Below are 6,000 nucleotides of genomic sequence, written 5' to 3' on the forward strand. Positions count from 1 at the left end.
GCATGAGAGTTGTCTACGTGTCTGTCACTTGGTTAGGCTGCTTCAATGCTAGGTGATTTCATCCCCACCCCCACCCCCTCTCCTTTCTCTTCAATGCGGTTTTTCAGACTTACCTTTGCTTCCCAGTGAGTGGGGGCTTTAACTTTCACTTGACAATGAGCCTATGGAAATGCCTCCCAAGCTCTCCGTACAGGTACCTGTGGGGGGAGAGAAGGATTTTTTTCACTGTGCCATACTTGTTTTCCATACAAACCTATAGGCTGCCATTACAGCCACCCACATCCCTGTTGGCAATGCACTTATGCAGGGAGCGCCTTAATGAATCCAGACAAAACTGCACAGCATTCCTGACACACAAGAAAATCATGCATTTTAATGGTATTGCAGGGTAATTTATTTCTTCAGTCTGTAAAATGTTGATGGTCAATGTTATTTGATAACATTTCAGCAAAGAGATTGTTTTGATTTGATGCTAGTTTTTAAAACTAAAAAAGATTTCTTTCATAATTTCCTCATATTAAGCATATCTTCAGTGAGGATCTGCTTTAAAAAAAAAAAAAAGCAGAAATGTAAACGAGTAGACAATATTCAGTAAACAGATTAGCTTGTAAACATACTGCAGGCAATCCCAAGTGTCTGCTGACTACCTATGAAGGTATATAATTTAATGCCTCCAGATAATTTGTGGGTAAAGTCTAACCAGTTGACATTTTGAAATAATAATAAATAATACTCCTATTTCATTACTGAGTTTATAATTAAGTATAAACGTAAAGGCATTAAAAAATCTATAGCGGCAGGAGATACAGTATTGTGAAATTGTTTTGTAAAACTGAAAAGGATAATGTAATGATGTAGGAGGCCTTTTTTATTCTATGGAATGACAGTAGATTTTTTCCATGGAACAGATTCTGCAGCACTGGTATTATTTAAGACTTGAGGATGTATAAAAGAAGTTAATGGGTTTTTCACAAAGGATAATATACAATGAAATAATTCTAAAAGGAAATGAGTAGGCTTTTAATCTTGTGGGGAAAAAATGTATGTTTTTGCTCTTCTCATATATAAATGTATATGTTAGTTTTATTGTTAAAACTGTACCCTTGAATCAAGTGGACGCTAACATTCTTCTAAATACTTTAATATAGAGATATTACATAAGATTTATTTTCAAAAAAAAACGGATGTGAATGTAGATATACCAAGGATTTCACTTACATTGATTAGAAATAGTAATAATAAAGCTGCAAGTAGCAGAACTTGGATAAAGACTAAAATATATTTTAAGTTTCAACCCTCAGGACACACAGGTAAAATTTTCAGTGCAAGGTGATATTTAAATTAGCTTGTTTTCATCATGACTGTTGATAGGACGTAAGTCAGCCCTTTGCACTACATGGGTATTTCCAAACTAAACTTACCAAATTATCTTTCCCCAGACACTTTTGTGTTTTGTTTTATTCTCTAAAACCTGGCAGCACAAATGTTCTAGCTTTTATCACTTAGAAGCATCCAGTATGAGGCTATTGATCCTAAAATTGCTAGGGTTTTCTAAGAAGGCTGCTTGTTGGTTCTGCACTGTTGTCACTGAAGTGGTTAAAGCTTTGTTTGTTTGTTTTGTTCTGAATGGCTCTTAATGGATTAAGCTTTAGGCTTTCACCAAAGCAGTAACTGATTGTAAAAGTAGCAAGGAATAAACTAACCACAGGGTGTGTGTGTGTGTGTGTGTGTGTGTGTGTGTGTGTGTGTGCGTGTATGTGTGTGCTGCCAGAGCAGAGTAAATTATGATCTTTAAGTTCTAAAGCTAGCAAAAATATATGTTAAATAAAATATTTCTTACTATATATCTTTAATAAGTCTAGCCCATGTAAATTGCCATGAATTAGATTAGCCGATACCTACAAAGGATTATCTCTATTTAATCAAGTAATTGAATTAAACTATATAATGACCCATAGCTCTTGAGATAGATACTAATTACAATTGCAAGATCGCATTTTACTATGAAATCAACATGCCATTGTGTTTTGATCCTAGAACAGCTTTTCATAATTTTACCAATAATATTCAAAATAGTGATTCCAAGTTATATAAACCTTTAAAGCTATTACCAGAACTTTAAGTAATATATGCACTTGTCTTCATAATATTATGCTGTGGTTCTGGACTTGTATAATTAGGTTTCAGCTTGAGTGTGATATTAAGTAGAGGATTAATAACTTGATGAGTAAAGAAACACCCATATTTGGAGAAACAGATGGAAATGCATGAACTTATATGACTATTTTATACAGTGCCAGCTCCTCTCTAAGACAAGGACCTTGTTCAAGGTCTCATTACCAATGCATGGTGATTCAAAGAGCTAAATACTCAACTCAAAAAATGAAATTACATTGTACAAATCTTTCAACGGGGTGATAGACAAAGCACTACAGATTATGTTCAAGTCGCGCCTCCGAGAGTCCTCCAGGAATGGCACCCACTGCCACTCTTGAGTCCCCCCTAGCCATTAGCAAATAGAGGGTGACTCTATCTGGTACAGCAGGACTACCTGCTCTTGGATTTGCTGGGGAATATTTTTTTTTTCCAATGGGCGAATCATGAAAATCTAGAAGAAATGGACGAAAATAAAATGGCCTCTGCTTCAGTTTCAAATACCCCAAGATTCATTAGTCAAAGTCTACAAAGATGACAGTCCTTTGGCAAATTTCAACATGGCTGTTCTAGAGAGATGCAACACCGCATCTGGGCCTCTCTGAATGTCATACTTGGAACATTGCATTTTGGAAGAATACCATGTTAGAAAGAATGAGGATACCTTAAACATGGAATTAAAAGCCCTCCATTATACCTCTAGATTCTCTTGGACATGAATATTGTATTTCGTACTTGCACATATAAGTGCAAATGAACAGTTTGTTTTACCTCTTAGAACATTAGCTAATTCACTAAATCTCATATATAAAAGAACAGTAAAAAGTTCTTCTCTTTCTCACAAATATCACGCACAAAAGATTTGAAATCTTGGAGGAAGTTTCTAATTCCCATCTCATACTTGTAATAAAGGCAATGAATTGAATTGAATTGAAAGGTGGGCTATATTAAAGGAAATGCATAAGCTTCAAAATGAGAGTGCATTTATCGTATAGAGAGAACCATCGATTCTGCTATAATGCTGGTGTAGTCTTTGTAATTTTCAAAATTCCATTCAAAGTGCTGATATTCTGATGACAGAACTAACTGCCACTGTAAATCCAGAGCCTAGCATTAAGAGAAGGGATTTCAATGAGTGCAATAAAAAAGAAGGCAATTTTTCCCCCTTGCATGTAATATTCTAAAATTAAGGTAGGCAAAGTGTTATAAAACCTAGATGAATACTGTTAGGGAACGACTAATTTGCTAATTGTGTGACACCCAAAAGCCAAACGTACTTAATATTTATATAAGAAAAGATGATGCACTTATAAAAAGCTAGGCTGCTGTGTCATAATCCTTTCTTGAGGCCTTGGACCAAAATAATAAGGGCGGGGGTTATGAAGGAGAGGGGTTTTCCTCCTCTTTCTTTCCTCTTTAAGATCAGGGATACCTCTAATTGACCTAATTCATGTGTATTCCTAATACCTTGTCAAGGGGAAAACAAACGAGCCGTGTCTACAGAGGCTACGGGCCTCTTTTTGGTCGTGCCTATTTTTCTCACCACATTTCCCAATATTCCTTCATTCTACTTTCTCCATCACTGTTTCCTCTTCCCTACTCACACTGCCCTGGTCCACATCCTCTCACATCAACTCTCCTGGAGTCTCCTAGTCTTCTCTTGTCATTCCTTTGTCACAGACAGAAGAGGAGGGGCCCTGAGGAATGACTTGGCCCAGGACACACCCCTAATCTTCTTCCCTGTTTACACCACCACCTGCAAATGAAGAGGAAACTTTCCAGAGCTTGAATGAAAAGCTTTGGCTTCTCCTATAGACAGGGATGCACGATGCGGAAATAGTATTTGTTAACCAGGCTGAACCATTAAAAAGATCACACACGACAGGGTGGCTTTGAAACTCTGAGGAATTTCGGCCATACCAGGTTAACTAAATGGGAAGCCAATAAATCAAGTGAACTTTCCTGACCCCCAGACGTCCAAAAACTCAAGTTTATACAGAACTTTAAAGAATTGGGTTATGAAGACCTTTTTGTTTTTTAATTTCATGAGGAGGAAAGAGTACTTGACACACTGGCAAATACTTCATCTGAGAGCAGAAACATGTTTGCATTTTGGAAATAAAGCAAAAAAAAACCATCCAGAACTGATTCTCAATAGGTCGATTTCAACAGCGTTTAGATTTTAGATAGTTTATTAAAAAGCTGAAACACAACTTTAAAGTATGCAAAAAAAATGTGATTCCCCAGGTTTTCATTGCATTCTTACTCAGAGTAGAAAGAAGAACATGATGAGAATATACAGAAGGATTAGGTTAAAAACTGGAAGTACAGTCCAAGTCTTAAATACTGATAATCCTATACAATACAGCTCCTATAAAAAGAGCGTGCATAAAGGCGAAAGTTTTATAAAAGGTACCTGATTTTTAGATCATAGAAATGATGTGTACATATAGGTTTCAGTAGCTTGAAAAAATATCCTGTGCAGTAAGAACCTTCTTTTCACTAATTTGAACTGTGCAATATGGCAGGAAGGAATTTCAAAGGAGATATTTATATATGTATTTGAATGTTTACTGCCAGGCTTTGCCTTCTCATTTTATCCTCAGCATTTTGAATGAAGATGCTTACCTACCTCCAAAAGATTCTAAGGGCTTGCCCCTTTATATCTATGTGTGTTCAGAATGTTTGTGGTACTATAAATATACCAGCATTTCCAAATATCTCAGAGGTAATACTACTTTGCATTTGTCAGTGTATGGGTATGTATATATTACTTAGGGAGTGATTATAATCTACCATTATGTTTCATTAAGAGTACATTTTTATTGTAAATTTTAATAGAGGGTAGACTTTAATTACAATAATCTAGGAGACAGGCAGGCAACAAAGAGATCATATAGATGGATATAGGTATGAATACAGATAGTGATAGAACTTTAGTAGAAGTGAAGGGGATCAATTTTGGCATGGAATTATTTTCTGCCCTTAGGTGTGTCTCTCCAGGCCACATTTCCCTTTAGATCAACTGAATGTAATAATTGTTATCTATTTTTTAAGTAATTATGAACCAAAATATCATAGTTTTTCATGGCCAGAAGGGACTTAAACATCAACTTTTAGCAAAAATAGATGGCCAAAATTTCCTCAAGAAGCAGGAAATTGGCAAAGGATATGATATAAATGTCCCATGAGAGTCCAGACCCCAAGTTCTGAATTCCTTCAGAAGAAAGTTTCAATCACATCTGTATCTCTTAAATACTTCACTACTTCTACAACAATTCCAGTGTTACCCAGAGCATTGCTGAGCACCAGAGGTGCTTAGCAACATGGCTGTTGACTGACTCACTATTCGTAAAAGGAAAAGTGTATCCAGCCCAGGTTTCATTGTTACCAATTCCATTACTTTTTCCTTGAAGGGCAGTAATCTTTCACTGTCTTTTTGGGAGACTCCAATTCATTCTGAGTCTTCTCCCAATACTACACAACCACTCTATCTCCCACACCCCCCCTTCCCACTTTTTTCCATAAGGAATACAAAGAATAAGGAAAATGTACTTTGAAATCAAACCAAAAAAGGTATTATATAGCCCCTTAAAAGAAATCATTATCATAGATGGAAATGAGACTAGTGCCAGTGAATGATGGCAATAGTCAGATGGTTTCTTTTTGCTAGACAATTCTGCTCACACAAAAAAGCAACGGGGGTTGAAACACAGAAGAACTAGCAGAGCACCATATTCAAAGCACCTACTGTGTGTCAGGCACCAGACATAAATTAATCAGAATAAAGAATTGAACAAAGTCTGAGAGCAGATTTTTTTTTTTATCTATGCCTTCTATATAAAT

General features: G+C 36.1%; 1 long non-coding RNA gene across 4 annotated transcripts in view; it reads right to left on the reverse strand.

Annotated features, from left to right (window-relative positions):
* The window catches only part of LOC116632869, a 196,963-nt gene that overhangs the window by 185,878 nt on the left and 5,085 nt on the right, over positions 1 to 6,000 (reverse strand). For 3 of the 4 annotated variants that reach the window (XR_004299517.1, XR_004299519.1, XR_004299516.1), the window contains exon 1: positions 114 to 275. This is a non-coding gene — a long non-coding RNA (uncharacterized LOC116632869). Of the gene's footprint in view, positions 1 to 113; positions 276 to 6,000 lie in introns of those variants that run through there. The other variant, XR_004299518.1, reaches the window with a different exon arrangement.

The sequence above is a fragment of the Phoca vitulina genome, unplaced genomic scaffold (genome assembly GCF_004348235.1).
Source record: "Phoca vitulina isolate PV1807 unplaced genomic scaffold, GSC_HSeal_1.0 scaffold7, whole genome shotgun sequence".
In the NCBI taxonomy this organism is placed as follows: domain Eukaryota; kingdom Metazoa; phylum Chordata; class Mammalia; order Carnivora; family Phocidae; genus Phoca; species Phoca vitulina.